Source organism: Struthio camelus, chromosome 3 (assembly GCF_040807025.1).
Source record: "Struthio camelus isolate bStrCam1 chromosome 3, bStrCam1.hap1, whole genome shotgun sequence".
Classification (NCBI taxonomy): Eukaryota; Metazoa; Chordata; class Aves; order Struthioniformes; family Struthionidae; genus Struthio; species Struthio camelus.
Window position 1 is genome coordinate 58,163,092 of NC_090944.1, and position 15,109 is coordinate 58,178,200.

The 15,109-nt window shown below is 40.6% G+C and overlaps 2 long non-coding RNA genes across 2 annotated transcripts in view; one reads left to right on the top strand and one right to left on the bottom strand.

Moving 5' to 3' along the window:
* Window positions 1–1,575: 1,575 nt before the first annotated feature.
* Window positions 1,576–12,268, bottom strand: LOC138066570 (uncharacterized). Its single transcript, XR_011139882.1, has 3 exons — window positions 11,833–12,268; window positions 5,866–6,030; window positions 1,576–1,657 (listed from the first exon to the last, which is right to left on the bottom strand). It is a non-coding gene; the product is annotated as an uncharacterized lncRNA (long non-coding RNA).
* LOC138066569 (uncharacterized) overlaps window positions 6,868–15,109 on the top strand; it is a 29,571-nt gene continuing 21,329 nt past the window's right edge. The window contains exons 1-2 of the long non-coding RNA XR_011139881.1: window positions 6,868–7,176; window positions 10,512–10,613. This is a non-coding gene — a long non-coding RNA (uncharacterized lncRNA). The remainder of the gene's footprint in view (window positions 7,177–10,511; window positions 10,614–15,109) is intronic.

Genomic DNA, 15,109 nt, shown 5'->3' on the forward strand with positions numbered 1-15,109 from the left:
CTATAAAGTCCATGAGAGTTTCACCATCAAAGGCTCAAATTTCACTCCTTTTGTTTTACTAGCTGTTTTCTGTCAAAAAATGTTTTGGATCCAGAGTCAGATCTAGATTCCTAGCTTACCTGTCTCTAAATAACTGAGGCAAAACACAGAAGTGGTAATAGTTTGGTCAATAGCACATTCAGATCTATTGTTAAAATCTTTAAGCTAAAAGTATTCCAGTCCTGGAGCCCTGGAGCTTAAGGTTGAGAGAGGAGGCACAAATCTTCACTTTAAGTGTGGACCAGATTTGATTAAAATATATGTGAGGTCAAAAACATTTTGAAGAAAAGTAGCAAGAAAAATTAGCAATGTTTTCCCTAGTCTTTCTTTTTATATCTAGTCATTCCCACTTTTGTACCAATATAATACAAGGATACAATATCAGCTATCGCATGCATTTCAGTTTAAACTTTCAAATTTTATGTTCTCCTCTGTTTTGTCACTTTAATAACAATGATAAATATAAGTCATGATTCAGCAAAGTCCCTAAGCACTTCCCCTTCTGTGAGTCTCTGAGATGCAGTTTTGTGAATGATAAACGTTTCAGGCCATGACTGAACTGGAAAAATTGAGGGATGGGATTTTGGGAGAGGGATGCCAAAGTGGAAAACCTGTAATATTTCATTTTTCTTTGGTCTGAAATGTTTTATCTGAAATAAAGCATTTAGTGTTGGGCTTATTTAGCCCTTTCTGAAAAAAACAAGTTTAATACTGAAATGTAAGTGAGATTTCAAAATGAAACTTTGACCTTTCTGTACTGTCATCCTCCCAGTTTTGTTTTTGAATGCAATTGCATTTTTTCAATAAAACACAAATTAGCCTAGCTGTCGTGTAGATGATCTTATACTACTCATGTGATTAGAAGTTAGGCAATGTTAATGTGCTGTGCAACATTAAGGTGAAATAAGAGCAAATGAAAGTCTCTAGATCGAGTACAGGAAGATAGACTTCGGGAATACAGATTGATGTGTGCAAAGACTGTATTCTAGCATGTAAACTGTCTGCAAAAGTTTAGCTAGCTTACAAACAGTCTTGCAGTGTGTTTGCATTTTGCAGGCCAACAAACACTCATCATTAAATCAGTGAGGCCCGTCAAGATGTCTGTAACACAGCAAGACGCACAGCAAAAGCAGCAGCAACAGAAGCAGAAAACTCCCCTCTCTCTGTCTCCAAACATCACAAACTTTTACAGCATTCGGTCCTAGTAAGCTGTGGGGAAGCACGCTATCTTTTGACCTTAATGTTTTTCGCATAGCAGAGAGAAATCATCTTCTCAAAAGCTGGTACTTTGATCACACTCAGAAATAAAGATCAGAGGATGACTAAGGGTCTTGGGAATTGAGTTCTTGCTCTCTTTCTTGCTCATACAGGCACGCAAAAACACACACAAAGGCACATTTTCATGTATTTGTTATTGACGCAGAAGCACTTCAATGACAGAGACTTATAGTGCACGTACATAACCGACACATTACACAAATGTTTGCTGTGTACAGAATAATCAAGGAAACAGACTCATGTTTATTATTACTGAATCAGCAGCAGTCTAATGGATTAAAAACATCCTCATTTTTTTCCCTCTCCCCTGTTGTGAAAGTGCCAGTGTTGTAAACTCTCCCTGCAAGAGAAATGGGTGGAGATGAAGCGACTTGTGACCGCCTTGATCCATGTGCTCCCAATCTCCCAGGTTAGGTCTCCTGGCCAGAACCCAAAATCCCAGACCATCAGCCGCACATACTTGGAGCCAACAGGATCGGAAAAGAATACAGTAAATGTCTGTTTCCGGTTCACAGGCCCCTTAGCGTCACCACATATTTTGGAAGTCTGTCTGGCTTCCTGACTTTGAGAGTCTCTTGATTTAAACTTCAGGGAGCAGCACCGAAAGGAGAAAAAGAGGACTTACTTACCTAAAACCTCACAAATAGCCTGAACATCTTTTCTCTGTCCTTTAAGCTTTTAAGGCCTTAATTTATTTGGTTTTGCTGTTGTTGATGATAGTTTTTTGTTTTTGTTTGTTTGGGGTTTTTTTGCTAGAGGGGCTATTTCTAGTAACTCCTCTTTCTAGAACAAATTGTGGCTCTTTATAGGCATGCACTTCAGATTGGAAGGCATGCCCTAAAATGGGGCTGATTTCTTCCTTATCCATCAAGACTTCCACTGATTTCACTGGTATTAGGGCTGGAACTTGAAGCCACTGTAATCCTACACAAGAAGGCTTGGTCTACACTGAAACAGTGTTTTCTAAAATCTGAAACTAATGCCACTTCTATTTAAACATAGACATAAGCTGGTCCTTGTGAAGCTTGTTTGCATCTAAATTAACTCAGTAAATTCACTCAGTGTGATCCAGTGTGTCTGAGCATCTGCTTCTAATGTGGTAAGACCAAGATTTAGCGCTGCTTTGCATATTGTTATAAAATTATTTTTAATCTCAGATACTGTGATGAGTAGCGCAGCACAGGGGCCTGGCTACCACCAGGAGTGGGGAAGTGATGCTGTAATTATGAGCCTGTACCTGTCCTGGCTCATTAAAATAGCTGAGCTTTGTGAGCCGCTCGTAAAAGGAGCTCTAATGCATGAGAACAAGAATGGATTTCCTGCAACGGTTTGAAGAGGGACAGGGAAGATGTGGGAGTATGCAGAAAGCTGGTATCTCCAGTACCGGAAGCAGTAGCTAGAGAAAAGGAGAGAAAGACAAAAGCAAGGAGACAAGGAGAAAGTAAGCAACCTTACTAAAGGTTAGCAACCTTACTTAGCAACCCTACTAAAAAGTGACCTTTTCATCTTTCCTATGGCAATTCCTAGCATGGCCATTCCTGTCATGATTTGCCAAGTTCTGTGTTGATGGAGGGAATCCTCAATGAGTTTCAGGATTTTGTAACCATTTTGGTGCTTGTGGTGGGGCTGTAATTTCTGATGCCTTGGCTGCGTACTCAACATTGACCTTTCATTTATTGTTGGAATTAGAGTACAAGCTGTTCCTTCTAGGGCAAGGACAGCATCCCTAATGGGCTCCTCACCACTCTGACATGTATTACCCCACCTCAAGCAGCAATTCCTACCCACATTTCCATAATTTTTCACATTCTTGCAAAAATGACTCTGGAAGGGACGCATTTCCACAGTCAGGCCTACTGATACGTTTACTTTCTCTTAGTCAGAGAGTTGAACTGTGTACACTTGGCAGCATGCCTGGGCAAGCGTTCACAGTGTAGCATTCCCCTTTTTACCCAAGGCCATTATCAAAGGACACAGAAGTTTTTGTTGTTTTTCTTTGGGCCCCTGTTCCACCTATGCGAAGTGTCTCTCCCAGGTCTGCTCAAGTCTTTTTGTGGCTCTGCCTGTTTGTAGGAAGCATTCAACAGACGGTGTTGGAAGGACAAGGAAACCTGCTGATGAGAATGTGACTTAAACACAATCGAAAACAAACAGCTTAGTGCCTGCATCTCTGATGAAAAGACCACGTACTCTTTAAGGCCTGGCTTTTTTCATTTAATACTGTGAAAATGGCTTGAGAGAAACTGTGTTAGCAATTAGTCACATAAGTCTCCTTCCCAAGTGTGCATGTTGCTTGCTTTTCTTCAGCATTTAATGTGCTTGTGAAGCCAACTGGTGGTAGCCGGTGTTGCCTAGGCAGCGATCTGCAGGCACAGGTTGACCCCAGGGCCTTGGGGCTGTTCAGGTCCCTCAGGCTCCAGAGGTACATGTCTGTATGATGTGAGCAAGTCACAGCCATGTGGAGTCCACCCACTCTGTCCCCCCAAACTCTTGTGAGCCCATGGCAATGACAGCTCCTGCTCTGATGATGAGCCTTGCACTTCGTCATCCCACAAAGGGCGAAGGTTTAGTGTATGACAAAATTAACCGCAGCAAACAAGATGTCCACAGAAATACCGGTTGGAAATACCTTGATACTCTCTTTCTTGGGTAATTGGTCATCCACTTGCTGCAGAGATATGTCTGTTCTTCGTTCATCAAAGAGCGATGCCGTCAGCAGGAAAAGGGAAGAGGGTGTTGTGTCTGGGGAGGTGTGGGCCAGTGAAACACTCCTCCAAATGAACTCTGTCATCATAGGTGTGTTCAGGCCAAGCCATCACTTGGCACTGGCAGTTCCCCAGTGGCAGAACCTGTTGTACATGTTTGTATTGTTTAGCTTTACCGGAGCATCTATGCAATGTCAATGGGAGGAGGAAAACACTTGGATATGCCAGGTGGCATCACCTTCAGTACTTTCCACTGAAAATCCTTAGAGAAAGGCAGAGCAAGTGAGAAGAGATGTTGCCATTGCCACAGTCCTTGTGAAATGTCCTGTCACTCGAATAACTCAGATGCTAAGTGTCAGAAAATGGCACTGTTCTGTCTTTTGTAAAGCCATGTCATCAAAGGTAGGTTCTAGCAAGTAAGAAACTTTCTGCCAAAAGTTTTTTTCCAACTAAAAGAGTTTCAGGCTCTTTCATGTGAAGAATATGTACTTGCCACAGAAAATCATTCCTTGTCCCTGAAAAGTTAAATACCTGGCCTTATGTCATCGTTCCCAATAGGCGCTGAGTTTCTCTGCTCTGCTTCATCTCACAGAGGTTCCTCCAGGAAGGTGATTGCCAGCAGTGGACAATCAGGCAGGGAGCAATGAGCAGCACCTGAACAGCAGCTCCCATTAGCTGTTTGTTTTGACCCAAAAATTCTAGAGGGCACCTACCTGGCCTATAGCACTATGCTGGAATATAAACATAAACAGTCAAACAAACAGCACTAAAGAAACCCACCTTTCTATGTTGTTACAAGTTTCCCAGACTCTTTACTTTTCTTGTGTCTTTGGTTAGGCTGAAGAGGGTAACATTTTGTTCTGCAATTTACATGGGCAATTCAGATTGTAAATGGAACTACTTGAAAAAAATCCCAGGTGTGCTCATGCTCAGGGGAGGATGATACCTTGTCACCGTTGTGAGGTGTGTCACTGCCTTAGAATACGTTTTCTAAATGTGCTTAGAATGGGCCTAACTCTGTCTAAAGTCAATAATAAAGCTGCCAGTGCAGAGACTTCAGTGGAGGCAAAGAATATTTCTGAACCCCTTTGGTTCTGAAATATTTCTAAAACCTCTGATTTCCCTCTGCGCTATGCAGGGAGACAATGTCCACTCTTTCAGATTGTCATTCTTTTTTATCAAATATGCCTACTATGACATAGAAATTACTGAAGGCAATGAAATATCTTGTAGCCTACTTTATCAAGGTTTCGAATCTCTTGCTATTCTTATTTATATTAGTGTGAATCTATGTCCATCAGCGAAGATAAGATCTCAAGAGGGATTTAGGGGGCCTCACTCCAGTTCAGGTGCCTTGCTCTCCGTTGAGGTCATCTAACAAGGAACACAGAGCCTAAACAACTTGCGGATTTGGGCCTCCCTCCAGATTTGCAATGGGGATAACAGAATTTGCCTTTTGTAGCTCTGTCGTTTATTTTAGAGGCCTGTGTTGCATGTTTGCTGCTTGGCAGGATGAGAGCTACGAAGTGGATAAATATACTTCAACCACAAATGAGCAAGTAAATGGAAGGAAGTGCTGTTTAAAAAATGCTTTCAGTGACTTATTCAAGTTACAAGAATGGCAAGAGGCATTCTCTAGGAAGGAAGAGAGTTTCTAAACTGTTTTATGCAAGATGGTCTAATTTATGACTTCATTCAGAAAAAGAAAAGTTAGAGGTAACTACTATGAACTGAATAGCTCTGGCAGAACATGAGCACTCTGGAGCTTGTTTTCTTTCAGAAAGAACATGTTATATCACTGTGATCATCATTTGTTGCAACATCACAAAAATATGATACTTACAAGACTGAGAGGTGATCTCATCAATGTGTACAAGTATCTGAAGGGGGGAGTGTCAAGAGGATGAGGTCAGTCTCTTCTCAGTGGTGCCCAGCGACAGGACAAGAGGCAATGGGCAGAAACTGATGCACAGGAAGCTCTTTCTGAACGTGAGAAAAAACTTCTTTCCTGTGAGGGTGACAGAGCATTGGAACAGGTTGTCCAGAGAGGTAGGGGAGTCTCCTTCCCTGGAGATATTCAAAACCCGTCTGGATGTGATCCTGGGCAATATGCTCTAGAGGACCCTGCTTGAGCAGGGAGGTTGGACTAGATGATCTCCAGAGATCCCTTCCAACCTAAACCATTCTGTGATTCTGTGATTCTGTGAGATTATATTGCAGGTCTCTCAAAGTCCACCTAGTCCCATATTTTTTCCCAGTCTGACCTCATTCTAGTGACAGACAGCCAAATATTTTTCCCCACCGTGTGGCCAAAAACTAGCTCCATGTCTTACATCGGTCTTACACATGCTGGACATTTCTTTAGCTTGTAATACAGTATGTCTGATGCCAGAAGAAGAGCTGAATGAAGACCTCTTACAGTGAACTGCTTAGTCACTTGTAGTCAATAGTCTTGACGGGTACCTTCTTCTGGATTAAATAAACACAGAATACTCTCTGATCAAATTATTCATGTTATCACAGTACAACAGCAAAAGATGGGTTTGATTTCAAACTTTAGATTCCAGCTTCCCTTCTGGATTTACATGCTGATCAGACTTCAAACTTAGCGTATTAGTGGGCGCAACTTAGTGTACTCTAGATTTTGTAACCCACATTAAAAGGCACTAATCATTCACAAGCCTTAGTTCTCCCTATTTTGCAATTGCCATATTTGCATTCAGATTCAGGGTTCTGTCCCATCTCTAATATCACTAATGTATGCATCTCCTTTAACCTTTACTGAGAGAAAAACCGCTACTGAAGAGCTGGGTTTGACTATTACCATACACAATAACTAAACCTCTTTACCCTACCCAGTGCTCTATTACTTGGGTTAGACAAACAAGGATTTGTTTTTGCTTTAAAGTCTCATCTAGAGATGAGCCAGCTTATTACCAGTGACAACTGTGAAAAAAGGACAGAGGCATGCCCACGAGGGATTGTCCCTGATAATTTCTGCCTCAATGGTAAAGTAGATAGGTAAATTTGACTGAGTGTCTTTTCTATCCATTGCATAGTAGCAGTAGCATCAGTGAAGAGACTTTCTCCAGCAATAACGAGAAGACAGCTAATATGAAATGGTGGGATGTGCTCATCTACAGGCATAAAATCAGTAAGTAATCTTTTTAATATTTTAACTGCTGATACATTTAATTGCATCCATAGGATGGTTTACTATCTTTTATGGGACTGTGTATAGGAGTTCACTACTGCATTCCTAGTCAGAAATGTGTCTACTTTGTGCTCCATCATCAGGGCAATTTGCAATGTTCCCAGTCCACTGCCTTCTACTCTATGAAGCAAACAATCAGAAAAAAAAAAAAAAGGAGTTTTCACTTGTGAGTACAAGAAGAAGAGAAAAAGAAACCATCTCCCTGCAGGGGCTGGAACACAGTATGCATGTAGACAGCAAAAATAAGCTACATCACTTCTCTGTTACTAACACAACTTACACAGACAGGATTGTACTCTTTGCTGCTGCTTTTTCTAACAACTGCATGTATTTGGCAAAAGGTATGCTCTTTAAAATGCTTGTCCATTTTCCTGGAAGTTGAATTTTCTGTGAGGGAACAATTCATTTTTACTATTGGATTCACAGAAGGAACAGAAAATGAGACAGAAAGAAAGGAGAAATATAATATTTAAGGATAAATAAACAATAAAATAATTAGATAACTCAATGTAGGAACATCCTCAAGGGAGTATTGTGGAGTAATAGAGTAATAAAGTGCCTTATGGCAGCAATGAGCTCCTAGAGTACAGATCCCTGCTCCCCTATAGAATAATCTCTTGTACTAGGGAGTAGTGCAGGAGCTTCTTCGTATCAACAATAAACTTTCCTTGTCACTACAAATGATGCAGATGCTTGCCTTTTTTTTCTTTCAGCTTTACATTCTGTTTCTAATCTTTTCCAGGATTACTAAATGTACAGTGTAACTTCTTATCTTGTACAGGAATTATGTTTATAACAGAGAAGGAACTCAGGGACTGAATGCCTCAGGGGGATTTGGATGACGGAATATAGAGACTTTTATCTTGAGGTTGCTTTCTTGAATTAGACCCAAGTTGGTAGTGACCTGAAATTGCCTCAGCCTAATGACTGTTTGGTCTCCACTGTGTTTGGTGGTCTCAGCTTAATTCCTGGTAAATACTTGTTTGCACACTAAATTGCTTCCATAACTGGTATCCTCGCTGGCAGTTTCTCAGAGAGGTCAAGGATCTGAAGGGAGCAGGGACTGAGCTATTCTTTCATGCTGCATGCTAGTCCCTTCTAGCCATGCAAACCGAGGAACCAGCGCAGTTTACAGACGATTAAGGTCCACTTGCTTGTTAATCTGGCTCCTTTCAAGAACATAAATTACAAGGTGCTAACTTTGAAAAATTATTTACGATTTTAAATAAAGCTTTATTTGTCCAGGTCCTTTTCACATGCTGAGGGCCAAGATGTCTCCAGAAGCTTCACAAGAGAAAGAAAGAGTTAGCCCATGTCAGGTCAAAATTAGGCTGACTAGTACAGTCAACGGTTTATACCTGGATATAGATGCAGTGCACAAACAATGTAATTCACATAACAAAAGCCAGCCAGCCCTCCCCTCTTTTTCCCTTCATCCTACTGCTTGTTTCTGGTCTCTCAGTTTTACTGGCATATGTATTCATGTGGATATTTGAGGTATTAGGTCAGGAAGATCTATAGGTTACAGAAAATGAAACAGCAAAAATAAATGTATGGTGAAATACACTACATAGAATTATGTGCCATATTTAGCTAGCACAAAGAAGCTTTTTGGATTAATTGGAAAGGCTTCTATTATTGCACACATCCACAAATGTAAGACCATGCAGACTGCTGTGAATAGCAATAGAAGTGAAAGCAAAAAGAACATTTTGTCAATGATTTTCACACATTTTCTCAAGTGTATTCAGGACATATTTATGCAGATGTGCACTGGCAATTTATATGAGTGGGAAGTTAGTAGAAAATTCAGCTGTCAGATGGTAGTTTCTCAGTCACAGATTCACATACCAATTCAATAGGACCTTTCTGTCAGAATGCACTGTTAGGACTTACAGTAAACTTTATGTTATCTGTCAAAAGAGGCACAATAAAAAGTAGCCATCAGCATTGTCAGCCTGCACGTCAAGTCAGTCCAAAGTGAGTGTTAGCACTGAAAATAATACCTGCTACATGGATAGACTTAAGAGTGTGATAAGATGTAAAGTGCAGACAGAAATACAGCTTGTTTGCTGACAGGCAGATACAGACTATTAAGCCCTGGACCTGAAAGTGAGGTTTGACCACAGCTCTAGTCTATACATGCAAATTCTTTAACAATTATTAGTGCAAATTGTATCAAATGCATCCCCACCAGCTGCTTAGGATTTTCAGGACATGTCTCTTACTGGGTAGTTATAGCATTTACCATTGTAATTTTTAATTGTAGGCTCTCATAGTAACTGGAGCCATATGATATTATCATGGTGCAAGTGAATAACAACAGTGCTGTTGGAAATCTGTCAGACTGTATGCCACCATCTGAAAGTACTGAGCCATAATTTATTTGACAAGCAAGGTAGATGGAGTCAGCATTTTCCTATAGCATATACTGTCATATTTGTACATATATCATGTATACATGTTTTACAACATGGATGTAAGTTATCTGAAATTATTTTCCAAACATTTTACATTACATTTTTTAAATGTAGTCTGCAGTAGATTTTGCAAATAACTCGGAAGGCACAATGTGTTGTGTAAGTAAGGAAACATGTATACATACACATATGATAAAAGTATAACATTTATAATACTGAGCCCTTCCTTCGGTTAGTGGATGAACTAGAAAGCATTAGTAGTTTTGTAGACTTTTCCACTTTTTTACATTGTTCATTATCAGTGATTAGTCTCAATTGTAATAAACTATAGTCTCATTAATATCTTATACGCTACAAGTTTTGTTCTGTTTGTCTTATATTTTTGGTTTCCTGAGGTGAAATCTGTAGTAATCTCTTTTAAACTGCAGAACCAAGAATGACATGAAGAGTATTAATTCATGTCTGTCTGAAAAGATCATAAAACTGGCATCACTACAAACATTCAAATGAACAGAAAATGCTTTTGGAAAAATGAAACACAGAGACATGAATGCAGCCAACCATATCATAAACCAGATTTTGTGAATGTCCTTCTTTGTATCTAAGGAAGAACCTGTGTGCCTTGAAGTCTGTCTGTTTTTCCCCAACTTGATTAATAAAAGATATTACCTTTTCCTACTAATCTTGCCTTACTTTGTTTGTAAAAGCACATTCCATTATTGAAATGGCCAGAGTGAAAGTCTAGCCAAAAAAAAAAAAAAAAAGGCTGTTTCAAGTCTCTGTGATGTTAATATGTCATGTCTTCTTGGCTGGATTTTTTCACAGCAGCTTCCTCACCAATCCACTGTTTTTCAGAAAAAGTCCGTATGTGAAAAACCAAGCACGTGGCACCACTGCACCTGGATACAGTGCAGCTGTCAGCCCAGGAGGGAGGGAGAAGATATTCAACTTGCAAAGGTAAAAGCACGATGTTTTCTTCCTTCCACATGAGAAAGAGCAAGAGTGATCATGCACCACCCTTACTCCTTCCAGGCAAACCTACATGAATTCAATGAGAGGTGCAGACATAAACTGCAGGACCACATGGCCCAACACGGCAATTATCCTTTTAAGCTACAGAAGTAAATGCCAAGTAACTGGTAATGATTACACATTTCTCCACTCCATGCAAGCAGCTCCACTGGAAAGAAAGAGCACAGTAATTGTGTCTTTAGTTTGCACATGGGCAGCCTGCGCCTGTACTTTCCAAACCCCAAAAGCTCTGGCGTACAAACTCCGTGTACGCTGACTTACCAGTAATTGCAAAGGGAGTGGGAGCAGGTCCTAGCTCATCAAAATTTTAGGAGGCAATTTTCAAGCTGCTGTCAGAGCAAGCCAATATGTCTTAATAAAAGTTTCATCTGTGCATAGTAGCTGAGAACAAAACTAATCTGTTTCCCAGCATTGTTTTGCTTTGCTGCTGTGCTCACATAACGCAAGCCCGTCAGTACTGCTCTACTGGCAGTTTCCATGAAGCTGATTTTCTATAAATCTGCGTCTACACTGTGCTAAATTGTTCCTGCTCCTGTATCGCCTTGCAGAGCAGGGTTACTCAATACAGTATAAAATTCTTAGTCACTGCTATCACTGAGCTTTCTGTTGCACAGACCCAGTTTTCTCTGCTGCATTCCTCATTTTATAGAACAAACTGGAGCTTGTTTTTGTGTGAAGAACACTGACCAACATCCTGAACACCGCGCATCAGGGTCAAATGTGGAGCATTTCGCCACTTCCCATTTTTTTGTGCTGCACTGTGTGGTATCATTAATTTTTTTGCTTGCAGGAAACTGAGTCATCCATTCTTCCCTACTTTGATACACCGCACTCAGTAGCCATTCAAAGTGGCGAACAGGGTTTAGTAGTTCACTCCTGTGATATGTTTGCTTCTCCAGAGGAGACAGAGTGATCCTCAGTCTCAGTTTTATCATAGCATTAAAATTATACCCTCCTTTTAAGTTAATGATATACAGTTCTGCCTATCTGATCTGATTGGTCCTCACTGCCCAACCCTTAAAGCACGTCCTATCATTGTCAATTAAGGTAAGCATTAAAAACTAGGGAAACAAGAAAAGAGAGCAGGAAAACCACCCAAGATTTCAGTGATGTAGGCAAATCAAGAGCATCTCTGCACACTCACCCAGACGTTCAGAGAGTGTCAGGCTGAACAGCCTGGAAAGCTATTATAAAATCTAGTACAGCTGCAGCGATGGGAGGAAGCGCACGTTGGAGAAGGGCTTTCTGCAGATCCGTAGAGATGGCCAATGCAGGTCAATGCTCAGACTCATGGGTGACCTTGGAAAAAGAGGTAGGGGCAGGCTGCACAGTCCCTGTGTGCGTGCAGTAACACCAGTTGCCAGCACACAACCAGAACGAGCCAGGCATTTTATGCAACTGGTTCTTCTACGAGAATCTGAGAGGAGCGGGCCCCTCATAACAGGAGCAGCAGCAGTACCCGACCTCTTCTTCTTTCCCAGAAAGGCCAGGCCTCCATGTTTGGGTCTTCTGCACCTGATGACTTATCATTTTGATAGACTTCAGGTAATGATATGCTCCAGATTGCTCTTCCTACTGGATTAATCTGTGGCTTAATTAAGCACAGCAAAGTTATTACAGCAGAGTACCTGAAATAGTTCATGCTCTCATCATGAGGTACTGGGCTTGGCACAGCTACACCACCCACGCTGAAAACATGCTATTGATGACAGAACCTGAAAGTCACCACAAGTCTTTCATAATCTAAATTACAGAGATGGTGCCTGAGTAGCAATCACATGGCAAAGATTCTCGCTGCATGTTCAAAAACCAGTTGGCCCATGCATTCAGATGGAAAGGTCAGGAGATTGACAGCATTGTGTCACACACAAATCTACCAGGTTTTGGTTCTCTCATTAACACGGGCTGAGGAGGCTATGCTCCCGTTAAATGTAAAATAGTTGTGGTCATATGATCACAGGTGAAGGAAGTTTTCCTCTCCAAACTCCACTCTTCCTTCCCTTCATATAGTGCCATAGGCTGTGTTTTGTGTTGCTTTAGCATATTATGATACTAATGATACCCACAAATAATTGGCAAACTTGCTTAATTGTTCTGAACTGGAATGTAAAGTTTTTACATATTAATGTCAAAGCAAGAGCTCCCCATGACTACCCTGATTCTTGGACTGTCTTGTGATTCTGACTCCATTTCACACAAAATTTCCCCTCCACTCTCCCACCCACTCTCTTCTCCTTCTTGCCTGTTTTTTTGAAAATTACAGACTGTTTCTCCTCTTGACTTGCCAGTGATTTGAAAGGAAACAAAAGTTCCTAAGGGCTGTGTTAGCACTCTGCGTGTTTGCTCATACATATGTGTGCACATGCATGTGTGTGTGTGTGCGTGTCCACCGGGCCCCCCTCGCTCTGCTTCCAGGGCTCAGCTGGGATGCCCCTTGTGATCAGCAGTGTGCTCATCCCCCCTGAAATCAGACCTGAGATGTGGCTGCCCTGTTAAAGATGTAGCTGGGGGCAATTCTGGAAAAATAAACTCAGCAAGAGTTACTTATGGAACCTAAAGATCTGCCATCAGCTTAAGAACCAGAGACATGTCTCATTAGTTACTAGTAAATGAGTGAAATGCAAGCAGGCACTGTCATTTTCTTCAGATATGGTGCTGGAAATCAAGAGAATTTGGACTTATTTCCACTAACCATGAGGCACTAAAAGCAGTAACTTCTGAAAACTGAGAAGGCAGCATTTTTCAATATTTGTTCCATCTTGTCGGTGTTGGTTAATGGGTCAGGTTTCTTTAGCCGATTTAAATGATTCAACAGGATGAACTATTCTGCCTTGATTCTAAAGGGAAGTCTCATATGCTCATGTCCACAAACGCTGGGAATGCTCAACCCAAGACAGACTTCTATGGAGCGCAAAATTCAGAGCGGCTATGCACATCTACTTACTAGAAATTTGGTATCTGAATCTTAAAACTGTAGGTGGGGGTCCTCTCTAACAGAAATAGTTACTCTAGCTAAATGATGTTCTGTTATGAGTTGGCTTGCTTCGCAGTTAGAGAATATTCTGATTTAACAGGCTGGAAAAAAGTTGGTATTCTTCTTTCCTAGCGAACCTTTCTTTCCATTATCTGCCTTTTTTTAGTGGGGAAGGCAGAAAAAAGCAGTGATGGGAATCTTTGAAGAACTGGAGTGAGTGAAAGCTACAGCATCCGTTAAAGAATTTTTAATAATTTGTTATATTGACTCATTTTAGCATTAAATGTAAATTGAGATTCTTTATTTAGAGTAATGAATCAGTGCTGGTTGAAAACATCAGAGTTTTGTGGCTTTCTATGACAAGCATTTGATTTTTTTTTTTCAAAACATACATTTTCATTCATTGTATTTCATTTGTTAGCAGTTCTCAAATATTTGTTACAAAACTGAAAAATCAAAATATTCCTTCTGGTGCTTTGCTGAAGAAAAAAGGGAAATCTTTAAAGGAAGTACAGTGAATTTTAATATAATTTAAGTAGGTTTTTCTTTTAATTACCCGGTTTTTGCTGCACTTTTATGAAGAAAGCTACCTTCCTGAGTGCCTGCCTCACTTAATTTCCTTTGTATACACATATTTATATCTTCAGCACAAATTTTTGACTCAAAGTTAGTTTAAGAATAAAAACAACTCACAGCTTTTTAAAGCCTCTAGAGTTGTATATTACCTTAAGTTTAGCTGAAAGCAATTCAGACTCTTTGATACAAGCCAAAAATATGACTTCGACAAAACAGAAAAGTATTTCTGTGTTTAGCTGAGTTGTAAAAATCCTTCAAACCGTAGAGCTGGTAAGTCTACCTTGGCTTTACCCCTGAACAAGAAATCCCTGATATTTGTAATGACTTGAAAAAAGATTTCTAGGAAGCTTTTTTTTAAGGCAATCTATTCTCTCCCTCCACACAACTCCAATCTCTAAATAAGTCATATATATACACATAGGAATACTGCAAAAGCTACAAGGGTGCACATGTACATGGTACAAATGTGGGGTTGCCAATTAATATCATTGTTCCCAGCCAAAGCCTCCCTTTCGCAAAAGCTGGAAAAGGCTCCATCTGGGACTGGAGAGACTGCAGTCTGTACCGGTTGTAACAGATTCATTGCTTTCAACAGGGCAATGACGTCTGTATGGCTATGGCCAGTTTCACTTTGAGTTTTCAGGTTCACACAATACTGAAACTCCTAAGTACAAATAGTGGAGGGGATGTCCCGAAGTACTGCAAAGTGAGCACACCAGCTCCGTTTTCCAAAACCTATGCAAATTGCAGCTAGTGTGTTTTGCACAGCCCTACCTGGTAAATCATGCTACAAAGCCAGTGAGCACATTTTACAGTTATGAGTTCAAGCTTCCCGCAGAGTTGCACCAAGTGACTGGTCATCCAGCCTCAG